The following is a 27,529-nucleotide window of genomic DNA, read 5'->3' on the forward strand; positions in this document are numbered from 1 at the left end:
CCAGAGCAGGAAGCAAGAAAAGGTAAAAGGCTTGATTCTCCTGTGGCCTTCTGTTTTATCCAGGGGCTAGAATTTCCCAGTATCCCTCCATCACAGATCCTCTTACATCTCATTGGTCAGAATCAGGTCACAAGATATCAGTTAATTGTGAAAGAAAACAGAATTGCTTTAGTTGTCTGGGTCTAACCATGATTTATCCCCTGAGCCTGGGCACATTGCCACCGAACAAACCAAAGTTCTATTAGCAAGTAAAAAAGGGGAATGGCCTTTGTCTAAACAACCATCAGTGTCTGCCACACATACTCACCCACACACTGACACATGTAAATGAAAGGGTTTCCAGTGGAAGAAACAACCATGAGCTGATTCCCTACTTCCTTTCAACATTGTGAAGCCATGACTAATTTGTCTCTAAAAATATAGAGAAACCCCATCACATAGCACATCCTCAGCCTACAGCGGTCCATTGAATGAACATTTGTGAGTCCCTGTCTTAAAAAATCATCAACCCAGAGGCAGTGCTGCTCAAGGCCAAGGGAAGCTGCCTCTCTGCACTTCTAGAATCTGCCACTTTACCTGCCACTCTGTTCTCTCCCAATGCCTCTGAGCCTTCAGAAAGGAGGTCTAAAAAACTGCTAACACCTCTGCTTGTTTCCCCAATGCATCCTACCCTGAGAAGTTCCCTTCACTGCAAACTGGGGGCCCAAACCTACAAGCCTGGCATCACAGAAGCTGATGTCAGAGGAAGCTCAGAGTACACGCTATTGCTGCTCAAGATGTGAATTCCTCTACAGATGGAAGAAACTCTTTTTTAAAAGCCGAGGGGAAGTGTTTCTTTTGCATTGGCATTTTGGATATTGTAACACAGAGGTGAGACTATGGAGAGGAGCTGTTAAGGGGCTCGCCTGTAGCTCCCAGATCACCCCATCAGAGGGCACCGCTTCCCCTGCCCAAGTGGACCACCTCTAGCCCCAGAGGGCCCCTCTTTCAGCCTGGCTTTCCCAGGTCACCATTGCCCAGCAGCCCAGCCACCAGTTGTCTCTCAAGTAGCACCAGACAGCTCCAAACCTCTGGTGCCCGCCGGCTCATTCCAGACCAACGTGCAGCCCTGGGTAAATGTAGAAGTCTCGACCCGCCTCCTTGAACAAGTCTGCCCCATCTCCAGGCCTCAGGAAGGGAACCTCGTCTTTCACAGAGGCCTGTTAGTGCATGAGAGTGTGTCAAAGGCTTTGCATTCTAAAATCGCACATCTTAGGTAACTCAGAGTGCTGTCATCAAGTTTCTGGCTCTTTGGAGTTGATGTCCCTGAAGTTGTACAACAGACGAGAACATCCATGTCATTCTGCAACTCTCTCTGCTGTGGAGGTGGTTTCTCTGAAAATGTCTGTTTCCTCTTCCATACTGGGTGCGCCTGGAGCCCGGGGCCAGTGTCTTATTTATCTATGCTTCCCTTGTGCCTGCCCCTCAGAGGGGCCTCAGTAGCTTTTTCATTAATGACAAATGACACATAGACCAAGAAGGAAGATAAAGCTCTACCCCAGTCTAGAGGCAGGGTTGCAAAAGAGAAGGAGAAGATTATAGCCTTCACCTTCTGGCAGAAGACCCCCCGTGATGTCCTGCAGCCCTGAGTTACCCCACGCTCTCGTGCACACACTGTGAGTCCCGCAGCTGCCTTCCTATTTACCGTATCCCTGTGGCCAAGGCCGTTTCCTGTGTTCGATGTAGATCTATCAATAGAACACACTCAGAGAGTTTCACTTTGTGTTTCCTCTTCCCTCTGCGCTAACAACATGAATGTCCTTATTATAGCCATACACCGGCCCCAGTCTCCCACTCTCTGTCGGATTTACTCAGGGCTGTAGGAATCCGCTATCACTGCAGGTCTTTTTGCCGGAAAACTGAGACAACAATTATCTCCTCTTTCCTACCCTTGACTTCATATCAGGTAGCAGGGAGTGCGATCCTCCCTCTTGATCTATGCACTTCTGTGTTCTTTATCCTTATTCTTCTGTGGGACATTCTCTTTCCCTCCCTCCATCTCTCTCTCTCTCTCTTTCTCGGATTGTAACCCCCTTATCACATGTTTTAAGGAACAAGGAACCAAGGACAGGGAGATGCTTTCAAATGTGATCAGGATTAAGCTCCCTCTATGTCCCCACGTCTCTAGAAGATGCCCTGGGCAGGAGAGAGCGGTGTTTGCGTTGGGAGAGGCACCACCTATGTGTGTGGAGAGAGTTTGAACTGGGGCACCCGCCAAATGTATGTAAGGACTGGAGGGGGCAGAGCGTGCCATCCAGAACCCCCATAGCTCCTGCTCCTAAAGGCAATGTTGAAAAAGAGAGGGAGACAATGCGGCTTGCCACTCAACTGGCCCAGAGCTCCTGGAAGCGTGGCTGCCTGGGCTGGCTGTGTGCATTCATGCTGAAGCATTGCCATTTTCTCCTTGAGCGCCTGCCTTTCAGAACCACTGGGATGCAGAGGATACATACACATTGCTGTTTCCAGCTGTGCCAGAGCCTGGAGCACGTGAGGTCCCAGAAGCCAGCCTGTGCTGGCTCAGACCAGGGCGAGACAGAGGGCTGTGAAGGAGCCGAGGGTGGAGTTGTAAGAAGTGGCCTATAGCCAATGAGTCAGTGTGTACAGACTTCCCTGTGCCTCAGTTTCCCCAGCTGTCAAACAGGAATCACACTCTCTACTCGCCTTCTCTTACATGTGTTTTGTAATGACATCATAAAATATCGCTTGCTAAGTGCCTGACACTGTTTCAAATGCTTTAACTTTAGTAATTTATTCAATACTCACAGCCACCCCACAAGATAGGTACCATTATTATCCCCACTTTTCACATAAGAAATAGAGGCACAGAAAGATTGAATAACTTGCCCAGGGGTACACAGCTGGTAAGTGGCAGAGGTGGGATTTGAACCCTGGTCATCTGGCACCAGGGTCGGTGCTCATAACTACCACTTTATACTGTTTTGTGCTACATAAATATAAATGCTTTAAATAGTCAAAAGTTCCATACAAATGTACTCTTACAAATGGGGTTGGGGGCGGGAGGAGTACTCTGCTCTGGAGATGTTATTGGCTCATGCCACATACTTTGACACTATTTAGGTGGGCAGAGGAAATAGCTCTCAACCAATGTCAGAGAGGAAGTTGATACATAAATACTCCAGCTTGCTCACCCATTGTGGGAGACAACTTTTTAAAGGTGTGCTCCCCAGCATCTCACAGAGGACCCAGTGGGACTGAGCCCCAATTGCCCACAGCAGTAAGCTGCTCATGAACACACCCTTTAGTGGCTGCCTTCCTTACCCTGTCTCACTTCCCCACTCCCCTATCAGTGCTTCCTGGATCACCTCACATATAAGCCACTTAAACTTCAATCCTGTCTCAGAGTCTGCTTCTTGGGGAACCCAGCTAAGACAATTTATGCCTTCTAAAGTGCTTTCTCATTATTCGTCTTTATAACAATCCTATAAAGTAGATGGAGCAGGTAATATAACCCCCCGTTTTACAGATGAAGAAACTGAGCCCCCAAAGCATTCAGAGATAGACCCAAGATCATAAGGCTTATAAGCAGTGGAGCTGGATTAGAACCTGGTTCTCCCAAATCTCAAAGACTGGAGTGCCTATGTCACATGACTCTGAGGTTCCTTGGGACACTGACATGTTGCTGGACACAAGGCAGTATGTCTAAGCATTTTCCACTATCAATGAAAGGGTATTCATGAGACACAATACATGACTGCTGAAGACCAACATCCTACATATGATACCGTGACAATAAGGTGTTGTTTCCAAACTTTGTTGATTGCATAACTCATGCATAAAACATTTTGAGTTCCCCCATTAGATATATATACACTTATAAATTACACATATATGCTTATAAATTATATAAATATATATCACTGTATTAATTTAATATATACATAATATGGTAAATTGAATTATTGGTTCCAATCCTTCACTCTCCTGTAGTAGTACTGCATATTCATGTCCTTGCATCCTTGCCATGACCTCATGGTGGCCAGAATGTACTTCCCCACCCCTTGACTTTGGGCTTGGACCTGTGACTTGCTTTGGCCAATGGGGTGTTAGTAGGAGTGATGCAAGCAGAGGCTCGAGTTGAGCTAACCCTCTAACATGTCAGCAATTGCCACGAGAAAAACATGGTCCAGTAAGCCAGCAGATCCAAGGAGAGCAAGAGTCATGTGGAACAGACCCAGACTCAACCTGCAGCTTGGTACAAAGTCCAGCCAAGCCTAAACTAAACCAGCCATCTCACAAATATGAAAATGAGAATAAATAATGGTTATTTTAAGCCACAAAGTTTGAGAGTAATTTGTTACTCAGCATCATTGTGGCAAAAGCTGACTGGTCCAATAATAAAACATCCAGAAAATAGAAATTTAGAAGAAATACATATATATATATACGTATATATATACGTATATATATATACACACACACATATATAATACTTCTTTTGACCCCCAGTGTCTCATTTTATACACCTCTTGTGATATGTACACCCTATTTATGAGACCATTTCACTAAGTGTGCAGGAATCATGTGGTGTATTTGTTTTGATTTATGCATTCAGTGACCATGAATTGGGTATGTACTATGGTTGTACAGTGACAATACATACTGGCTACCCTGGAACAATCTTGGTTGTCTTGATATAATTATTAATGACATCTCCTTTCACTCTCAGAAGTGACCCAACTTGGACCACAAATTCTTTGGTCATCCTCATCATATGCCAAGCACTGTGCTGGGTATAGGGAACTAAAAGAGGCACATCCTCTGAGGGTGTGTGGGGTAGGGGCAAGAAGGCAATGCTTTCTAAAGAAGCAATGCTTGGGCTGAGTCTTATAAGACAGAGGTGGAGGAAGAAGAAGGCACAAGACTCACAGGTACAAAGGCATGGATGTATCAGATTGTGCATGGAAATGAGGCCGTGAATTTAGGAGGCGTGAGAGGTGATGTTGGATCCATAGATGGTAGCTTTGTTTGCCATAGTAAGAACTTTGGCTTCTTCCTTGAAAGCTATGAAAAGTCCTAAGGGGTTTTAGCAGGGAAGAGGCATGATCAGATTTGCATTTTAATAAGATTATCCCAGCAATAATATAGATTGGAAAGGGTCAGAGAATGGAGGCTGGGGGGCCAGTCAGAAGCTCTTACAACATTCCTGGTGAGAGATGATGACGGCTTGAATGAAGACCCAGTGGGGATGCAGAGAGAAAGGGGCAGGAGGTAATGCCTATGTGACATGATGTCAGGCTAGATGAAAAGAGGTAGAGGGGGAATCATCTTGGTCATTGACATTAACAACATCTCCTTGGATATAGGAAGAGCGGCTCTGATAGTTTCCTTGGGTTCCACAGTGATCTGACCTTGCCGTCTTACTTGTATACGACAAGATGAACATGCCTATGAGTAAGCAAGAAGCAGTGTGATTAGTGGGTGTAGTAGACATGGCCAATGCCCTGCCCATATCCTCTTATCCCACCTAAGAGGTCACTGCTGAAAGTTCTGGTGTATGCCTATGGCTTACTGTGTCTCTCTGGCTGAGGCTGTTCTCTGGCCATGGGGGCATATGTGGCACTCACAGGGACTGGCTGAAAGGGCCAGGGAATTAACACACCAGGAATGATCTTCCACACTGGGTTGTATCCAGCCTCTCAGAACTCCCCCTGCAGGTTGGAGCCCCAGCAGCCCACAGTAGTAACCCGCTTATTAGCACATTCTTTATCAGCTTTCTTCCCTTTTCTGTCTCATTTCTCACTGTGCTGCCTGAAATCATCTCCCAAATAAATTACTTGAACCCGAATGTTTGTCTCAAGGTCTGCAGACTATGGTCAAGAGCCAGACTTCCTGAATTTGAATACCAGTTTTGCCTCTTACTATCTGTATGTCTTTAGGCAACTTCACTCTCTGTGCCTTGTGCCTCAGTCTCCTTGTCTATAAAGTGCAAACAATAACAGTACCTTTCTCACAGGGTTATTGAGAAGATTAAATGAGTTAATATATGTATAGTGCTTAGAATAACGCCCGGCCCGTGATAAGTGCTATTTATGTGTTAAATATTATTATTATTACTATTAACCCATTTGTCTCAACCAAATGCATTTTGCAACATAAGATTATGATGTCAAATGTCTGCTGTGAGTAATGGAAGGGAGACTTCCCCAGTAGCTCTCATCAAACACTATTGCCCTTTGATCTCTACTTCACATAATGGAATACCTAGTCAGGAAAACAGAAACCAACTAGCTGTTTCAGAGAGACTTTAAAACAGGGCATTGGTTACCCAGGTATTGGAAGGCTGGAAGAGGCAAAAGAAGAAGGTAAGTTAACTTAAAGATTAGCAACTGCAAGAAGCAGCTCCCACCCCTCAGGCTAGGAGAACAAAAGGGAGGTGGTTACTAACCCCTCTGGGTGAGAAGGAGGGACCACCATCTCAAGAACTGAGACCATGGAGGAGTGGACATGGCTGCTCCCAGAGACCCCCATAGCAGAAGAAAACAAAACGAGAAAGAGAAAGAGAGGCACGCAACGCTGCATTCCTCCTCCTGCCTTCTGATCTCCTACCACTGCCTCCCTGTTTCTTGTTGGACAGTCTTTGGGGTCCTTTGGGCTATTACTGAGTCTTCCTTCTTCCCAGGAAGAAGTTTTCCTTTTCTTCTTCCTGCAACAGCCTATCCTTCACCTCCCATCTGCAAAGTCCGCCCTTTCTCTGAACCTGTGCTTCTGCTGACACACATGTGATTTTGACCTAAAGCCCCAGAGATTCATAATTTGTGTTTCCAATATGGCAGCTGCCTGTCACATACAGCCATCCTGGAGTGAAGCCTCTAGCCTGTGTTCTTTGATCTTAAGGCAAAATGGAGATTTTGGCTTATGCCAATGGGTGGTTGGAGGAATTGTTTGGTCCTATGCTTTATAGAATTCAAGGTTAATATTCTCATATTCAGGGCCAGAATGGAAGAGGTGCTGCGTGCTTCTCAAAGAAACCCACCATCCTCATGTACTGTTTAACAGAGAATACGCCAGATATTTTTCCTGGCTATCAGACTCAATTCAGGTCAATTCAAGTTTTTAGCACCAACTGTACACACAACATGGTTTAGATACTACAAAGGAGGAAGCCTTAGCCTTCCAGGAACGCTCAATCAGATTGCACACGAACTAATTAATCATAATAGTGATAATATAAACTGAGATTGATACAATACCTTGAAGTTTTCCAGACATAAAATTATTATCTCATTTTCTCACAATCACGCTGTTAAGTAGGCAGTGTCACCACTTTACAAAGAGGAAACTGAGCTCAGAAGGGTTAAATGACTTGCCCAAAGTCACACAGCAGATAAATCCCAGAGTCTAGATTTAAATGTGGGTCTGAGTTCAAAGGCGAGTTCTCTGTACTCTGCTCCATGGCACATGAATAAGCATCTAAATGAATGTGGGAAGAGTTAGGGTCCACAGGCAGCCAGAAATAGAGGAGGTGGGCACAGGATGCAGTATATGGGGACAACTTTGAGATGATAAGCTGGGGCTGCACTCTGAGGAATGGACGGCATTTGGAAAGCCAGAGAGTAGAGAGCACACATTGTAGTGAGAGATCTGTATTTGAGAACTGGACGGGCAGGACCTCAGAGATCACACAGCTATTTACCCCACGACAAAATCTAAACCCACTGCATTTAAGAGATTTGTGCAAGGCCCTCCAACTGGTTAAGGCAGAACTTCAATTAGATCTCAGGGTTCCTGACCCCAGATCCTTTTTTGCTTGCCCCTTGGTCTTGGGTAGTAAATAGGCTAGAACCAAGTTTCTAAGAAAGCATCAAAGTCATCATTCCTCTCCTAGGATTTCTGGGATTCACATCCATGGATTGATCCTATCCCATCCCATGGTGCCAGTCATGGCATTGGAGAGACGTATCTCACCCTTCCGCAGCACAGGCTTTGAACACGATGAAACCTAGGTTTGGATCTTACACTAGCATTCACTTGCTGTGTGACCTTGAATAAATTCACAACCTCCGGAATTTCTGCGCTCCCACCTGGAGGAGAGGATACTAGATCCCGCTTCAGAGGGTGGCTGTAGGAACCAAATGAGGCATTAAAAAGAAAAGTCATAGTAGGGGCTCAGTAAATAGTAAGATTGCTGGGGTTTTTTTTGGTGGTGAGGGTCCCACTGCATTGAACAATCAGAGAACCAAAAGACCAAAGAGAACAAAGGGAAAAATTGTCACACGTACTAAATAACCCACCTGATATGTTTAACATAACAAAGAATTCCGTAGCACATTATGGCACAAACACAGGTGCCATCTCTCACCCTGTTAGGTAGACTCCATGGGAACCCCTTTCATAGATAAGGAAACTGAGGCCTGGGGTATGGGAATGACTTGCACGAGGTCCCACAGCTGGATAGTGGTGGAGTCAGGACTCCAAACTGGGCCTCTCCCCTCCTGGGCCTGTGTTCTTTCTACTGTGCTGATGAGGAAAATGCAAACTGAGGAACTGCCAAAGATTCTAGTGCAATCTGAGAGACAATTGCAAAGTTTAAACCAGGCTGCTGGGGACTGTGGGGCAAGAAACAGGTGTGATGAGTTGCCTGGGGAAAAGGGCTTCAGTACATTACAAAGGAGAGGTCCAAGGAGAAAGGTAGGTTTTAGGCATCAGGGAGAGAATAAAATTAGGTAGAGAGAGTGTGTGCCTGTGTGTGCGCCTGTGAGTGTGTGTGTGTGTGTGTGTGTGTGTGTGTGAGAGAGAGAGAACGAGAGAGAGAGAGAGAGAGAGAGAGAGAGAGAGAGAGAGAGAGAGAGAGAGAGAGAGAGAGAGAGAGAGAGACAATGAGTGTCATCATCTGGGTTTCCCAGGAAGCAAACTCAGAGATTTTAGCATGCAGGATGATAATTAAGGAGAGACCTTGGGATTAACATCTGGGGAAGGGAGGGGGAAGGAAACAGGAACAAGCAGATGGAGCTGACAAGCTGCTGTGAAGCAGGCCTGATGACAGCCTTGGCCAACTCCATGGGGAGCAGGGGAGCTAGAATGGACCTTCAGAGATGGGTTGAGAAGGCCAAGCCTTTATGTATCCATCAGTTGCTGGATATGAGCCAACCAGCATGGGCCGTGGCCTCAGGCATGGTGGTCTCTGCTGCTGGGGGCATCCCAGAAGGTGTGACAGCTGGAGGGCGTCCACTTCCACTGCTGGCACTCCCCTTCCTTGATGAGGGATCTGAGTGGCTTGTCAGTGGATCCACCAAACTGTGTATGTGTGAGAGTGTTTGTGTCTGAGTGTGAGTGTGTGGTTTGTATGTGTGTTCTCTGCCCTCCCAGTGGACTTGGGTTCCTGCACTGAATTCCCACGAGAGCCCTTGACCCTCCAGCTTCACTTTCTGTGCCAGCCTGGGAAAAGCATGGACAGCAGAGCATCTGTGAGCACCAAGCCTTCCCATAGAGGAACCACCAGACAGAGGCCCAGAGCCACCCGTTGACAGGCAGGGCGGAGACCCTGAGTCAGGACCTGAGAGCAAACCGTGCAGCACAGCCAAGTATAGATGCAGGGACATGAGAAGACATCCTGATGGAGAGTGACTCAGGGACATGAAACCCTGAGAAGACAGAGAAAAGAAGTGATAGAGACAGAAAGAGGCATACCTACACCATGAGACATGGAGAGAAACCTGAGGAAAGACAGACTCACATAGAGAAAGGGAATGAGATTGCATGAGTCAGCCAGGATCAAAGAGAGATACAGAGACATAGAGGACACAGAGAAAGAGACCAAAAATTAGGCAGAGAGAGACACAGAGAGAACAAAGAGAGACACACAGAGGGAGAAAAGATAGAGAGACACAGAACAGAGACAGAAGTGACAAAGAGAGGGGTCCTCAGCTTCTTCCTCTCTCTCAGATGAGGAGGTGGGCCAGGTGATGGCTTGGCTCCCTGCCAGCTCTCTGATTCCATACATTTAGACCTTCTGTTTTTCATTCAAACATCCAGCAAGTTTAATCTCTCCATATCTTGATGCTGCAGCATGAGAAATTTGTCCCTATGTAGGAGCTGATGGCGAATTTGTCCCTATGTAGGAGCTGACAGGGAATTTGAGAGAAAGAACAGAGCTGCTGGGTTAGGGAGTCCTGGCACGTTGGAATGAAAATAAACCTTGGAGATCCTAGGGCCACCAGACTCCTTAGTGTTATAAATGAGAAAACTAGGAAGAACTAAACTGCCCTGCCTTTTTTTCTTATTCAAAAGAGATGACTGGACAGCAGTTGCTAAAAAATATTTGAACTATAAGGTATGTAGTTGTTGTGTTTAAAGAAATTTAAATTTAGTGTTTCCCCCTCAGTTACCATCTATGGTAGACGGTGCCTTTGTCCTCCTCTCCTTCCCCTCCCCCAGTGAACCATGCCTCACAGTATTGCCTTCTTTGTGAAGTCCCCTCCCACACTGACTTGGGGAGTGGCTATGTGACTAGCTTTGACCAATGGGACATCAGCAAGCATGAAACAAGCAGAAGCTTAATAATGGTTTGCACATTGGGGCTTGCCCTCTTGTACACTCCCTGTCAGAACCCAGCTGCTGTGCCGGGATAAGCCCAAGCCATATGGAGAGGCTACGTGGAGGAGAACTGAGGCTCTGGACCATAGCTCCTGCTGAGCTCCCAGTTAGAGGCCAGCACCAACTTGCCAGCCACTTGAGTGAGCCGTCTTGAAAGTGGATCTTCCAGCCCCAGTCAAGCCACTCCAGCTGTTGCTGCATGAAGTAGAGCTAAGCCTTCCCTGCCCAGCTCTGCTTAAATTGCATAATCGGGAGCAAATAATTGATTGCTGTTGTTTTAAGCCACTAATGATTAGGGTGGTTGGTTACCCAGCAATAGATAGCTGAAACACCTCATTCACACTCAGAAGAGTCTGAGCCCGCTCCCTGGGTCTGACAGAATTCCTAATGGGTTCTCCATTCTGCCTCATGGGGTTTCTTCCCGAGATTCAGTTGAGTGCCTTCAATCCTATTCAGGTGGGGCAGAAGAACTGCTAAATGGCTTTCAAATTCCACCTTTGCAGTGATAGGTTGGTTGGTTCTCTGTGTACGTGTCTTTTTGAATATAAATTTTCTTTCTCAAGATAAATATCTATTTGCATAGACAAATAAGGGCTGGTGAGATAGGAAGAGCTGATTTAGGGAAAGCTCCTATAGTTTGCTTGCTTCTCAGGCGCTTGTGGGGTTTGAATGCATCAAGGTCCCAAACCTAAAGGTTAATGTTTTGACACTGAGAATCCATCAGTCAGGGAATGAGGATGGGGGGAGAGTTTGCATTAATTATTAGTCTGACTCTTAATTTGAATCGATGAAAATGCCAGAATGATGGAGGTGTTTGGACTGAATAATAATTAGTAAGGTTGTCGTGGGCCTGAACAGAGTTGTAGAAGAGGAGAACAGAGTCCACAGGCAGACGATGGGCTGGGGAGGCAGGGCTGGGCCTGGACAGGACAGAAAAGCAAGAGTTGTGGCCAGAGATCCCTGGCCTTGTCCAGAGTCATCAGGGGAGGCTGAGAGAAGAGGAGGCCCACTGGGTAGGGCAGGGCCAAGCAGCCGTTCTGTGGGTCTGGGCCATGAGAGAATGCAATCTCCAGAGCACCCTTAGTGTTGCTGAGCAAACATGACAGTCAAAGCCACTTGGCTTCTGAATGTGCCCACTGTTGCTCTTTGAGAAATGGGCCAAGTTGTGGATGCTTCCATGTATCAAGATACAGCCCCATCACGGGACCAGAGATGTCCCATTGGACTTTAGATACCAGCTGTCATCATGAGCCACTTTAGTTTGCAGATGAGTGAACTGAAGCTCAGAGACTAGAGGAGCCTTGGCCAAAGTCAGACAGCTGGCGAGGGACAGAGATAGCAGGATACCAGGTCTTCTAACTTCTGCCCCAGTTGTCCTTCCTTCAGACCCCAGTGTTTGGAAGCTCTGTGTAAATTAACTATCCCGATGTATTTCCACCCTCTGACTAGGGGCAGGGTGCCAAGCATTTAGGCCCTTCCCTGGTGAAGAAGAGGACAGGATCATTTGAAAGAGATGGCTGTTGGTTGCATGTGTAAGATGGGACTCAGCAATAGCCGGAAGGGTAGCTGGCTAATTGTTGGACTTTGTGAGAACCCAGATTCTTTCGTGCCAAAATAGCTTGTCTAAAATTCCACTGGAAAGTCATTTCTTTGGATTAAACATTTCTATCTTCCTATGGTCTTTTAAGAAATATAAATGCCCCTGAAAGGGATAGCATAAAAGTAATTCACATCTTAGTATGAATTAACATAATCAAGCCACCTACTCATTTCATAGACATGTATCCAGTACCTCCTTTGCTCCAGACACTGGGATCCTGAAGTGAAGTCCTTGCCTGGAGGAGCTCACCATCTCGTAGGGGAGACAGACATGTGATGGCAACACAGTAACTGCTCTTTGCTGAGCATCTGCTATGTTCTAGGCACTGCATAAAGAAACCGAGTTTTAACAGAGCCCATCACCCTTCACGGTGTTATCTCCACGTAGAGAAATTCGGTAGCTTCGCAAGGTGACATAGCTAGTGAGTGGCGAAGCTAGAATTTGGACTCAGATCTGTCTGATTGCCAAGGCCGAGTGTTTTCCACCACCTCACACAAGGGCCCACGGCTCACTTGGAAATGCACTAGATATGACGAGAGGAGAGTGGAAGCGGCTGGTCTAATTGCTTGGACTTCAAGGCCATCTGGGCTAGTAAGGGCGTGGGGCTGGTGAGAGGGTACCAGTCATTGTTCCTGGGAGGACATAAAGACAGAAGGAAGAGCTTGGGCAAAGGCATAGGAGGATGAAAGGATTGTCTGCTTTCAGGAAACTCTAAGTGGTTCACCATGACTGAAGCCAAGGGTGTGAGGGCAATCTGCCCAGGAAACTAAGCTAGGCAGGCAGGCAGGGCCAGCTCTCCCAGGGCGGTGCTAACAAAATCTCGATTTTATCCTGAGCTGTGGGAAGTCGTTGGCAAATGTTAAGCAGAAGAGTGTTTGAAAAGACACAGCTTTAAAGTCCAGGACTCCTAGAACTAATGCTTAAGAACCGGTACCAGATTCTGGCCCTGGTACCAGATCTGGGTTCCATTCTGCTTCACAACTATGTAAGTAGTTGTTTCATTGTTCTCTCTCCCCCTGGAATCTAAGCTCTCTGAAGTCAGCGACCATGTCTTCTTAATCACTGTTGTAACTATGAGATCTGGAAGTCTCTGGCATACAGTAGATGCTTGTGGAACACTGCCAGTTGCTCCCCCAGTTCCATTCTCCCTTTCCTCCTGGACACGTAGTCACCCAGGTAGAGATGACATTTCCAGCCTCCCTTGCAGCTAGATGTGGCCATGTGGTTAAGTTTTCCCCAGTGGAATGAACGTGGAAGATGTGTGTGCAAATTTGCCTCACTTGCTTTAAAAACTGCTTGCCCTGAAATTGTCCTTTCACTTTATCACAAGCTAGAACACAAATGCGCCCTGGACCAGGTTTTGACCTTACAGATGAGAGCAACTCCCTAGTGGGTGGCAGAGCACAAGAGCAAAGGATCTTGGATTCCTGAAGAACCACATGGAGCTGAGCTGCCCTGCAAACCTGGACCACCGACCTTAGAACTGTTACATGAGAGACAAATGATTTGCTCTGTTTTGTAAGCCACCGCACTAGGGAGACTTTTGGTAACAGCACTTCAGTCCTCACCTTAACTAATATAGTGCTCAATAAATATTTGTCGAAAACAAACACATAGATACAAAAAACAGATTGGCGGTTACCAGGGGGCAAGGGAGTGAGGGGAGTGCGAAAGGGGTAAAGGGCACATGGGTACAGTGACAGATGAAAACTAGACTTTTGGTGGTGAACACAATGCAGTCTAGACAGAAACTGAAATAAAACGATGTACACCTGAAATTTATACAGTTATAAACCAATGTGACTTCAATAAAATAATTAAAAAATAAGTAAATAAAAATAAATAAATATTTGCTGAATGAATGAATGAGATACGTTGTTCTGTAAATGCTATAGGAATCTTATATCATTTCTCCAACAAGACCATACCTGGAGTGCAGGAACCCAATCTCTGTTTACCATCCCCAAAGCACCTAGGTTGGTGCCAGAGTCTTGTAGAATTGAATTAAATAGAAGAAACTCAATTCTGACTAGATGCCTCTCATTAGACCAGCCATTTTAGTAGTCTGCTCTGCCACAAGGGAAGAGGATTATCTCCCTCAACTGGTAATAAAGAGTTTAGGAAGTGTTTAAGTCTCTTTGGATGAGGAGTTACTGAGCGCAAAAAAAGTCGAGGTGGCACAACTAAGGTAAAAACCTCATGGGTGACACTGGAAAATTTGCAGAATTACAGCTGGCAGAGCTCAAGCATTTTCACAGTGGCGAAAAAGTCACAGGGGAGAAAGGGAACCCCCCTCTGTGGAGAGAAGCATCATGCATCAAATTTAACAACATAGCCACACACACACACACACACAAAACCCTGTTCTGCTGAGAACTCGTTAGTTACATCAGATGTGACATATGGGTGGGTAATATAGTCTGGAGCCTAGATTTCTTTAATTAACCAATAGCAATCAGGACTGAGGGCAATTCCAGGGGAATGGTAATTGTCTGGAAGTTCTGGATGCCTGCAGGCTGAGCCGCAGGCCAGACACCCAGCCAGCTCTGTCCCTGTGAAGCACGCTGAGCCAAGGTCATGACTGCCATTTTAAACAGGGTCTTTTTTCAAAAAGATTGCTATCACAGCTGATTGTTGTGGGTGAGGATTTCCTCTGTGATGTATACAACATGGGGAGAGTGAGAGTGCTGTGTGGGGCATCCCATAGTGCCACAGTAGGGAATATACAACCTGCTAGGGCTCTAGGGAACAAATTCTGCAGGTGCTGGGTGACCAGGGACTCAGGGAGGTCCATCTGAATTGGCGTTCTTTGGCTCAGCAAGTACTTACTGTATAACTAGTAGATACTAGGCTTGAGGCCAGGTCTAGATATTTATGAAATACTTTTAAACATTTGGGAAGAAATGCGAAACAAAATATTTTCCTGTGATGACAGTATCCGCTATTATTGTAAACTCCTTGTGCATAGAGATGGCATTGTTTTCATCTTGGTATATCCCAGAGGACCTACCTCATGCTCTACAGGGAATAGGAGCTCAGGAAATGTCAAATCGAGTTTAAATTCATAAAGTGATGCTAGCTAGACCACCAATGTGTTACTTTAAAAAGCATTTTGATATCAGCTTTAATAAACTGATAAGAACGTCATATGAATTTTTGGCCTGTAAACTGGTCCTTTTAAAGTGAGAGAATGTTTTTTTCCCTCCTTAAAGTTGTTGAAATCATTTCCTTACGATGGGGCGTACATTTTCCATTTGCCTGGCAAACTCTTTTCTCCCTGATAGTGCCAAAGTACCCATCAGACCCCTCTCTGGATCATCACAAATTCCAAGTAAGAGCAGTCTGAATGAATGAGGTGTGTTATTTACTGTTCTAAGTGAAGATGGAAAATAAACAGCTCTCGTTTGTCTGGGCCACAGGACAGTGAGCTCAGAACATTCCCAGGCTTAAGTCAGGACATTTAACAACCCGGAGGAGTTAAACTGTCAGAGAGGAAAACAATAAGGTGGTTCTGGGTCCCTGAACTTCCAAAGAAAGCCTCAAGCATTAATTTGAACTTGGAAGGACATTGAGACTTTGTTCCTGTCACAGGTTGTGCTCTCTGGGAGCAGAGGTGGAGTTTGTGGGACAAGATGTTTGTTCAAGATCCACACCTCAAAGAGAGCGGAAGAGAGGGGAAGGAAGCAGGAGTAGACAGGGGGCGGGGAGGCACTCAAGCTGCAATGTGTGCCTAACTAAGACTCAGTCAACCCAGGGGGGTACTCTAAGCAAGGATTGCCCATAGGAAGTCTCATGTTGGGCAGAAATGGCTGGCCCTTTACACTCTCCCACTGCTCAGCCACAGGAGGTGGCTCCCCCCAGGGAAAGGCATGCCCTCAGGCCAGACAGCTCTCAGCAGCTGAGGTGCTCCGGGGAGGAGCTGACAGCTAGAGGCTGTCTGCTGACCATGCTCCTCGCAGCTGGGAAGCGAGATCTTCCTTGAAGGGGAATCTGGGTAGCGCATCTCTGTCTATCACAGATCCAGAGGCAAAATTGGTTCTCAGTGCTGCCCAGGGCTTCCTGGCTGCTCAAAGCCTCCTGCCTTGCTCCCCTCAGCCTGACCTCTCAGGTAGCTGATGAGCTCCAGGCAGAACTACGAAGAAGCTGGTTGTCTTTCCCCCTGTGGTCCCTCCTTCCTCCCTTCCTTTTCCAGACCCTTATCCTTTCTCCTTCTCTCCTTTAGGTATAATATTCATTTAAAAAATGTTATCAAATACCAATTCACAGCTCCAGGCCTGGGAATAGCAGAGAGAAACACAAACTGCTCCCTGCTCTCAAAGAGCTCACATTCCAGAGGAGAAAATGATATTGAACTCTCAACAAAATCAATTATTTGATTACCAGTTTGATGAGTATACAAAAGAGGCTCGTGTGATGCTATAAGTCAACTGTATACTAACTTTAAAGTGACCACTAATAACCACCACTTATTAGGTGTTTGTTCTATGCCGAAAGCTGTTCTAAGAAGGCTGCCTGTGCTAACATCTATTTCTCAGAGTGAGCCCAGGAGGTAGGTTCGATTACCACCCCCATGTTGAGGCTTAGAGAGGTTAAGCAACTCGCTCACCACTCAGCTAGTGAGTGGTGGAGACAGTTTTAAATTCGTATAGTCTAGCTTCAGAAGTCATTGTCTTAACTTTTGTGTTGCACTGTCTCTCCCAATTATTTGACACAGATAACTTATTGTGACCACTTGGGATGGGCAGGAAGAGGAGAGATTGGCAGGCACAGAAGTGCTGGGGAAGACCCCAGGGAGGAACAGAGCTTAGAAAGATGAGCAGATGGGCATGAGAAGAAAAGGGACATTCCAGGCAGGAGAACTGCATGAATGAGGCTTGTTAAGAAATACTCACAAGATCTGTGTCTTATTAGTTTAGAGGCAAGGGTTTGAGTGCAAGTAGTTTATTTGGGAGATAACTCTAGGAAATGCCAGTAGGAGAGGTGGGGAAGAGAAACAGGACAAGGAAAGCAATCAACAAAGGGAGTGTCATCAAGCTAGTTACCACTGTGGGCAAATAGAGAGTAATCACTCTGAGGACCTCTAGGGGGCAGCATGGGACACTCCTCAGTTGTCCCAACCAAGGGGCAGGGCAGCTGGGGTATTTATCCACCAGATCCTGTCAGATTGGTTAAAGTCTGCTCCCAGAGTCGGGAGGGAAGAGTGTGGGGGACATCGATTCCCTGGCTTCTTTCTCCCGCCATATGCACAGGCAGAGCAGGATCCAGTGGCCAAAAGCCCTCAGGCAGAGATGCAGATGCTGTCATTTAGAAGTCAGCCAGCATGCACAAAAATGTTAAATATCAAAGGTATATGGTCAGACAACGGCAGGGTATGCTAGGAAACATTCTGGAGATGGTGCAGGAGGTAGCTCTGTTAGAGAGGGAAGAACACGCCTCATGATAGGCTGAATAAGGTCCCCCAGAGACGTCCTAATCTTCAGAATTTGTGAATATGTTAACTGATATGGCAAAATGGACTTTGCAAGCATGATTAAGTTAAAGATTGTGAGATGGGCAGATTATCCTGAATTATCTAGATGGGCCCAATGTAATTGTAAAGGTCCTTATATGAGGGAGGCAGAGTCTGTAGCAGGAGATCTGATGATAGAAAAAAGAGGCTGGAGTAACGTGAGGAGGGGGCCAGAGACCAAGGAATGCAGGCAGCCTCTAGAAGCTGGAAAAAGCAAGGAAATGGATCCACCCCTTAGAGCCACCAGAAGGAACCAACCACACCAACACCTTGACTTAAGCCTAGTGAGACTAATTTCAGACTTCTGGCCTCCAGGAATGAAAGAGAATAAATGTGTGTTGTTTTGAGCCACCAAGTTTGTGGTAATTTGTCACAGCAGCCATAGGAAGCCAATACAGGCCTCTTCTGTCAAGCCACTGCATGCTCTACAGGAAGTTTATCTTTTCCACCATCACCTTGTATTTGTGTGGCACTTACGTTTAGAGAATTTTCCCTGTGGCACCTCATGACAACCCTTTGAGGTAGATAAGGAAGGTCTTGCCTCCGTTTATCTAAGAAACCTAGTCTCAGAGAAGCCAAGGGTTTTCCCTGGGCTGCTCAGAACCTTAGCAGAGGAAAATGACTGCTTCTGCTACAGCCCTTCTACCCTACTTTTGGCTCTGCATGGCCTGCATGCTGTGGGCCCTCTAACTCCAGAGAAGGCGTTTTGCTTCCCAAAGCCATCAATCCAGCTGCAGCCCTAGCCAGAGCCTTTTGGCTGCTGCCTGGGCTGGGAAAATTCTCAGAATGTCACCACCTGAGGCCCCGTCCTTTGGAAGCATGGACTTGGTGTAGAGGGGAAGGCAGCCATGCTAGAACCACTCCCAAGGATGGTCTTAGACTGAACAATTCCCTGAGCCTGCCTGCCCTTGACCTCCATTTACTGACCTCTTAATCCATCAGACCGCCAAGAGAACCTTTTCCTGAGTTCATGGTATTACAGGAGGGGCCTCCCATATTTTGGTCTCCTGCATGTCACCCTGGGGCAGTGGCAGAAAAGGTAGAACTATTCCTGACTCTGCTACTAGCCAGCTGAGTGACCTTGGGCAAGTTAAAGTATATCTCTGACACTCAATTTCCTGGTAAAACAACCATTTCTGGCTTGCCTTACAAAAAAGGCATAGTTAGAGTCACCTCTGTAGGGCCACTTAAACAAAATCTCACCACAGCAAAAGCTTTACCTACCAATTGATAGAGTGCCTAAAATTCCACCATTAGATATTCAGTTCTTCTTGGAGAAGATCTTCTATTTTTCAAGGGCCACCTATTAAAATGAAAATATCCTGAGTGGTAGTTATACCTCAGGTTATGATGAGTTACCAGTTTAACCCGGGATTATTACATTCTTTCTAGCCTTGTCATTTGAATTTAGAACATAAGAAGAAAGGGGTCTCTTTGATAGGAAGATAGGGACAGGTTCCTTATGAAGAGAGGTAAGGAGATGCTGAGGAAAATCTTCATACTACCTGTAATTTTGTCCTAGGCTGGTCTTAAACCAAGGTCTGAACTCAGTCTCGTTTGTCAGTGACTCTCATCTCTCAGTCAATTGTCTATCTTTGGCAAGTGTTCCTTCCTAACCCAGCCTCATAGGACACCCGTTTATAAAACCAAATGCCATTTTACAAAGATGTCTGTGCATCTGATGTGAAGGAGGCGCTATGTAATAAAGTCTCCTGTAATAAAATCTCCTGTAATCAAGTCTCTCCCTCCCTGCATTTATGTACCTGAAAAGTTAAACTATAGATATAAAGTTTGATTGCTGCCCTAGCTGGAGTCCCAGAGGCTGAAACTGACTTACTGATGCTTTGTAGGGGAGGCGACTCAGGACAGCAGAAGTGAGGGGAAAAGAGAAGGAAGGCAGCGAAGGAAAGAAAATGAAGGCTAGGGGGTGCATTTTGCAAGATGGACACTGATAACTCAATCTTGGCAGACATCTTCAAAGATGCTGTACGGAACCACTGCATTTGAAACCATCTGATGGAGGTGAGGGGCTCTGATGCCAGTCCCTTCCTGCGGCTTGTCTCTCTCTTGTCACAGCTCTCCCCAGGGAGTGTCAACTCCCCTACACATCCAAACTATGTTCCTTGGCCTCTCCAGGAGCTTCTAGGGAAGCCAAAGCCTTCATGGTTCAGACCTGGTGCTGGAGACATAGCAGTGGGCAAGTGAGAGGCCAGGTTGAAACCCAGTGAGGCAAGGGTAGTGGCACTTCCCAACTGCAGGAATGGGAGCAGTCACTGATGCTGTTCTGGCTGGGAAGCACAAGTGGCCAAGGGGTGGAAGTGAGGAGAGATGGGGCCCAGCAGAACTGGGGTGATGCCTAAATTTGTTCTGAAACAGTTATTGAGCGCCAATTCAGAAATTCAGAAAAGAATGGGCATTAAGGATCATCTCATCCACTCCCCATCCAGTGTCAAAGCCTCAAGTGTCACCTTTCCTCCTCTACTGACCCCTGAAACTAGCTGATGATGCTGGAAAATTCTGGAGTTTAGCCTGCAAACCACCTATGCAGATTGGTTTCAGGTATAGAAGTGGCTCAGCAATCCTTTGCTGGGCCACACTATCTCAAGTTTGGATTTGAAGAAAATAGTCCCTCAGCCAAAGGGCAACGCTTCTTCTGAATTATCAGAGCACACTCTGCAACTGGCCTTCTTCCTCCTTTGGGAAGTTAGGCAGAGTGGTGTAAGCAAAGCTCGAATAAATACTTGTGTGTTTCTGTTTGTGCTCTTGTACCAAAACTGTTGTCATGAGAACATGCCTGCACTAGCCAGCTAGAGGAAGAAAGATGTAAGGAGCAGAGCCAAGTCACCCCAGTCTTACCAAGCGAAGCTGCTCTAGATCAGCTGATAACAAGCAGACCCTCAGACATATGAATGAGTCTAGCCAAGGTCAGCAGAGACATCCAGCTGACCCACAGCTGGCTGCAAACGCATGAGTGAACCCAGCTGAGATCAGCTGAGCCCAGCCCAGAGTAGCCGAAATTGCAGACCTCAGAATGAAATAAATGTTTATTATTATATGCCACTGAGATTTTGTGGTGGGGGGTGGGGGGAGTGGTGCACAGATTTATTCTGGCACTGGCTGACTGATATAACTCCATCCATCCCAAGTTGAACTCTCCCCCTGTGAATTCCCATTGGCTCTCTCTGTACCAGTTTCTCATCTGTCTAATTCTTTCATATACACAAGTGTCACTTCCCAGACCCAACTGCAGACTCTTGAGTGTTCAGATTTACATTTCTCTGTTTCTTTACAGAATATTTAGCAACTACACTGAGCATGCAGTAGACCTTCAAAATGTTGATGCGATTTCTAAGCCCATGTGGCATGGACTACTTGCATGAATTTCCAATGCCACTGCTATTTGCTTTTCATAATTTTAGAACATGAGAAGTAGAAGAGAACTTAGACAGCATCAGACTCCTTCATCTTGAAGATGAGAAAACTGAGGCTCAGAGATTAAATGACTTGTCCATGGCCACAGGGCTGGCTGGAAGCAGAGCTAGACATAGTGACCAGGTCTCCTGGCTGTTATTCCAGTGCTCCTTCCCTCACTATCGACGCCAGTTCTATAACTAATTGGCAGGGGCTGCCTGGTACCAGTGTGATGAGAAGGATTCTGAGGCTAGATCTGCGCATAGCAGGAGAGAGTCCCATGATCAATTAGCCATGTCTTCCAGGAGCGAGGAATAAGTAGGGGTAGATGTGTCTTATGGTCCCCATCTCTGCTACATCTGGCTGCTTGTTGGTTAATCTGTTAGCTTATGTGTATTAAAAAGATGTCATTTTGTTTATTTCACCTTCATCTAGTTCCTGGTTGGAAGTTCACTTTGGAGACCTCCAAAGGCTCTGGTGGACTCCTTTAGCAATCCCTTCCCCTTGCTGCAAGGCAGCATTTTAAAAACTCTTCTTCTAGTGATCCTGTTCAAGGTGGCGAGCACATAGCAATGAAGCCCCACACCAAAGGAAGGCTGAAGATCTGAAAAATCAATGTCAGAATCTGGCGCAGAGTTAACAGCAGCAAATGGAGACATTATAAACTGAAGAACAACTGTTGATTTCTTTTTTTTTTTTTTTTTTTGCCCCGAAAAGCTGGGTTCTGCTTGCCTCGGTCAGTGTCATTCTTTCCCAGGTTAAGAGACAGGGACATCACTGAATGCTGCACAGTCTGCCTTGAACTGTGAGGAAATCCCATGAGAGTAGGACGAGATAGAGGCTCTATTTTCCTTCCCTCCTTCCTATGGAAATTGAAGGGTCCTTTCCTGGCTTCCTATCCTTGCATGGGCCTCAACTTAATGTCACTTCCTCAGGGCAGCCCTCCCTGATGCCGAAGAGAAGGGCAGGTGCCCCCTTACATGTTCTCATGTCCCTTATATTTTTCCTTTGTGACAGGGGTATTTCATTGAATCTGAGATCCTTCAGTTGTAAGACCTACCAATATTTTATGTACCAATCAGAAAAAATATGCCACCACTTAAGCCATAACACGATGCTTTCATACCGCTTAGAATTTTTATTGTATAGTTATTAAAGAGCACTTTGAAATTTATTTAGACAGACTTCTATAATATTGCACTCTTGTGCAAAGGAAAATATACTCAAAAGTAACTGGTTGAGGCAATAATCCTTAACCTTCCTCACATTGAGAATTTGGATATTTGCAATTGCCTTGTGACTCAGAGTCATCAAGTCTCGTGTACTGGTCTCTACACCGTCCATCGCCTCTCTCCAGCTGCTGCGCTCACTGTTAACAAAGGGCTTTTACATACTCTAATTCACGCCATCCCCACAAAAGTCTCTTCAGGTGAAGAGGACTGGAGTTATTTTTATCCCCAACCTGTAAATGTGAATTTTGAAGCTCAGAGCTGTGAAGCCACTTGGTCAAGTTTCTATGGCAAAGTAACCAGCAGAGCTGGTACAAGGCCCCAGATAGTCTGATTCCTGGTAAAATGTTCCTTCTGCAAACCTTCTTTACATTCATTCCTTTTACAGATTAAAATCCACGACTCCCAGAAGAGGGTAGTTCTTGCAATTGAGCCTTGCAGGGAAAGAGACCAAGGCTGGAACCGCAGCTCTGTGACTGCCTAAGTTGTGGGAACTTGGGCTAGTAGCTCCACCTCTCTGGGACTCAGTTTCTCCATCTGAAAAATGAGGATGTCAGACTACTTCACAGGGCTGTTGTGAAAACTCAGTAGGTTAATGCTGGGAATGAGGTTAGCACAGTGCCTGGCACAGAGTGAGTGCACAACAATTGTTAACGACAATTATTATTGCAGTGTTATATGTGTGAGGGTCGATGCTTCATGCAATGGGTTGTACAAAACTGGTAACATCTTAGCAGAGGAGAGAATCCACGTACATCAATAAATACAATGCAAGAGAATGTCTGATGAATGCTAGAGAAGTACATCCTGCTCTGGATGAAGAAGGGAGGGAAATGTTAATCTGATTGAAGGTACCTGGGAAGTCTTCAGGGCAGGATGTGGCATTTGAAGGATGGGAAAACATCCAAATGTTGAAATGGGAGAGTGGTTTCCATGGGGGAGGGGAGGTGTAAGGGAGGGGAGACAGCATAAGCCAAAGGTAGAGTTCTAAAAGTATAAGGCATATTCTCACGATAGTGGATTGCTCCTTTTAGCTAGAGGGCAAGATAAAACAAGATAAGGTAAAGAAGCAATCTAAGTTTTATTCTGAGGGAGAAGAGAAGTCACTGAAAGATTTCCAGCAAGACAATGTTTTGCTCAGGGTCACCGTTTAGAAGGATAACTTGTTGGCAGAGTATAGAATGGCATGATGTGGGGCAAGATGGTGGGCAAGGAGACCAGTTAGGAGGCTATGTCAATAGCCCTGAAGAGAGGTTCTGAGGGCCCAATCTTGGGCAGGACTGGCGGGAACATAAACAAAGACGAATTCATTTGAGCCACACTATGGAGGGAGAACCAAGTAATTATGTGGTTATTCCCAGGGTGGCCAATGTGGGCCAATGGACGAGAAGAGGGAACAGTTGAACAAGTCCCTCTGTATGTCTGAGTGCTAACGGCCAGGGCCATGTGGGAAGAGCAGCGGGGCTCTGATGATGTGGATCTAAGCATAGGAGAAGGGGCCAAGGTTGAGAATGGAGGAAATGGCCCAGGGACATGGTATTATCAAAAAGGAGAGGGCTCAGGACATGAGAAAAGTGGGGTCACGCCTTGCAGGGGGTTCAAAGGTCTTAAGTCAATTGGCAAGATCACACAGGATCAAAATCCCTCACGGAGGCAACGTATTGAAGGGCAGCTCCTGATCTCTCCATAAATTTGATATAGCCACCGTCCCTGCACTGTTGGAATAGATCACTCTTTCTTTCATGGGCCACCAGATAAGGCAGTTGGCTTGCACAATGTGAATACATTATATGAAAAAAAATAAGTCACTTTTCATATTAAAGTCATACTCGGCAGAAGGAGACTGTTACATTAGAAAATAGAGAGAAATGCAGGAAGCAAAGATGACCGAGGGAACCCCCCCACCCCCCTACATTCCAGGAAATCAGTGTGGAGCCGCTCACACCACTTAAATTGTTCTCCATCTTCCTCACACATGTGTACAGAGCCACGGTTTCATTTGCTGAAGTAAAATGTGTTTGTTGTATGATTCCACTGCGTCTACACAAGGCCCTTTTATCAGATGTGGAAGGTTGTAGAAGATACTAGAGAATGCAGACCTTGCATTTGAGAAACTCTCAGTTTGGGTGAGATCAGGCTAAGAGACCATGACTTGGAGCAACCCCAGGGTTACCTAGTGGTGAACACAAGATTGTGTTTTGCTCTACATATACAAAGGTATTGAAGGATCTTGTAGAAAGCAAAAGACTATGATTCTTTTGATGGAAGGAATTAGGAGGAGATGAGTATTGATCTGGTTCATGAAAGAAAAAGACAATTTAGAGCAACAGAAAGGAGTGAAGAGGGTGCTTCAGGTAAAGGGAACAACATGAACAAAGACACAGAGATTTAAAATGATTGTAGTATATTGGAGCACAAATAATATATAAATTAGGATTGTGTTCACTTGCAAGCAAGAAAATATCCAAGTAGTAATAGCTTAAATAAATAGAAGTTAGTTTCATATAACAAGAAATCTACAAGTTGAAAATTGCTGGTGTTGGTTCAGTCACTCAAAGATATCAGAGACAGTATTTCTTCCACTTTCTTAGCCTTTCCCTCATGCCGGTCCCAAAATGGCTACTTAGCTCCAGCTGTCATATCTGCATCTGCATTCAAGATGGAAGAAAGAGGGAAGGTGATGCCAGCTATTTTAGTTTGGGTTGCTCCAAAAGCAGAGCCTGAAACAAAGACTTGGGTGCACATAGTTTAGTTGGCAACTGATCCCTGGAAGCAGAAGAGGCTTAAGCAAGGAGAGTGAAAGAGGAAAAGAAAAAAAGACAATATAAGGTGTGCTAACGAGGTTGCTGCCTTGGGCAACAGGGGCTCAGTTCCACCTGGACCTCCAGAGAAGTGTACACAATGCCTCCCAGAATTGTAAGCCTGAAGGACAGGTGTCTGAAGCATCTACCCACCAGGCTCTCTCCCCTATTGGTTGAGGGTCGACCCCGTGGGCGTGAACTCCACACCTCTAGGCCTGTCTTGTGTGCAAGCCCAGTAAGCTTACATAGTGTTAGAGAAGCCCTGGAGCAGACAGCAGGAAGATGCACTGCACACACTTGAAGCTGGATGTTGTCTGCATGAAGTGAGTCCAAACAACATGAAACTGTCCACTGCAGCCGTGGCAAAATCAGAAGTGGGCTACGGGCATGTGACATGGGGTGCCACGGCCCTCTGCCACATCAGCAGACCTCCTTGTGTCTTATTGGACAGAACTGCCTCACTTGGCCACTGCTAGCTGAAAGAGAGGCTGGCAAGTGAGCATCTTAACTTTTCCAGCCACTAGAATAGAGCAAAAAGAGAAGAAAAAGATTGGAAAGGTCTACTGATGAAGGGAAACATTGTAAGAATTCAGATCCTCCAAGGCCATGCTACATTAGATCAGCTACTCTGATCGCATCGTTCTATACTGAGAAAGGAGCTGAGTCCTGGGTAGGGTGAGTGACTTGCCTGCCCCAGTCCTGTAGTTGGGGTAGAACTGGGGTTTGAACCAAGCCTTCCAGCTTTGGAGCTTTTCCACTCTCTCCATAATAACCCTCGTAGGCTGCAGAAGAATGTCTGGCCTGGAAAGCTGTTTAAAAAGAGAAAGAAAAGAAAAGCAAAAAGCTTCTGCATAACTGAGGTGGGGTCTGTTGTCACAAGACCTGGAACGATAAGCCCAGGCATTTGGACTTGTTCTCAGGGACAATGGGGAGCCACTGTAGAATCTTAAACAGGAGCACGGCAATTTGAGTTGCTTGTAGGTAGACATTATATAAATATAAGAGGTTATTTCTCTGTTGATTACGGCTGCTGATTCAGCCAAGGGGAAATGGAGTTCTGGACAGGCTCATACCTCCAGCCGTGACTGCAGGTGCTGTGGAGGGGAGCTGCGGGCTGCTGTCTGACATTCTCAAAAGGCCCCTGCTCTCCCGAGAACGGCTTGATGCTTATTGCTAATAACAAGGCTGGCAGCCGGCTGCAGCTTTCACTCAAAATTCTCCAGCTTTCAGTAATCAAAGCCAGGCCTGGGTTGTTCCTTGGCCCTAGACTGCAAAAGGAATTTCCTTTATTTTTGAACATGGAGAGAATAAAAAGAAGTACAAGTTGTTTTATAAGACAAGTGGGGCAGCAATTTGAAATAGGCATTTAGGCATCTCTTAGGGATTAACATCAGGACTCATTTAAGGGCTTGGAGTGTTAATAAGGATGAGATGTATTTATTTTTCCCTGGGCTCTTTTTAGGAATCCCTGGGCAATGTTCTGGAATTGATCTACACTGGTTCAAATTTCACACATCCCCCCATTTTCCATGCTGACTCTCCCACCCCTCTTTTGATGGAGTTGCACCTCCTATTAATTCGGAGAAAATGCCCCATCCAGGGTGCACAACTGGGCATAATTGGTACCCAGAAATACTCTTCATCAGGTTGAGGCAGCTCAGCAAACAAAATGACCCTCTTTTACCTAGGGAATCTGGTTTGAAAATTGGACATTAAGTTACACTTCTAATTGAAATGAATTTGATGGTTTCAGAACAGTCCCCAGTGATCTCAGCCCACATCATAAAAACCACCATAGGCAAATTGGCACCGTTCAGCCTTGGCTCAAACAGGCTAGGGAGTAAAAGAAGATGTAAACTGAATTTGTGGTTGTTTTTATCTTCAGATAGACAGGCTGGGGGAGCTTCCAGAGGAGAATTCTTGGGTCAGATTACATCACTTTCCTGACAGTCTGGGAGGCAGTGGGTTATGGTAGGAAAGCACTAGGTTAAGAGTCTACTCTTGTCTCTGCCAACAATTGATGTTGTATTCTTTGATAAGTCATTAAATATTTCCATGCCTCAGCTTCCTCGTCTGCAAAATGGGGATAATAGCATCACCATGGCTCATGGGTTGGTGTTGGGCTCAGGCAATGACAGCTGAGGGCTTTGCCCCATGGACTGGGGCAGCCCCCAGACCCCAGGGCTCCTGAGTGATGGAGCAGTATGCAATTCCACTCCACCAGCTGACATCCAAAGGAGAAGCTGCTTGTCCTCCCATGAAACTTGGCTGTGAGGTTAAACGAGCTCAAAGCAAAGGACAATGACAAGACAAGGAGGGAACTCAGGGTGGACGGTGGACAGTGACTTCCATTACTAGGGGGCCCTGAACCACCTCATCGTCCACA

Source organism: Diceros bicornis, chromosome X (assembly GCF_020826845.1).
Source record: "Diceros bicornis minor isolate mBicDic1 chromosome X, mDicBic1.mat.cur, whole genome shotgun sequence".
Classification (NCBI taxonomy): Eukaryota; Metazoa; Chordata; class Mammalia; order Perissodactyla; family Rhinocerotidae; genus Diceros; species Diceros bicornis.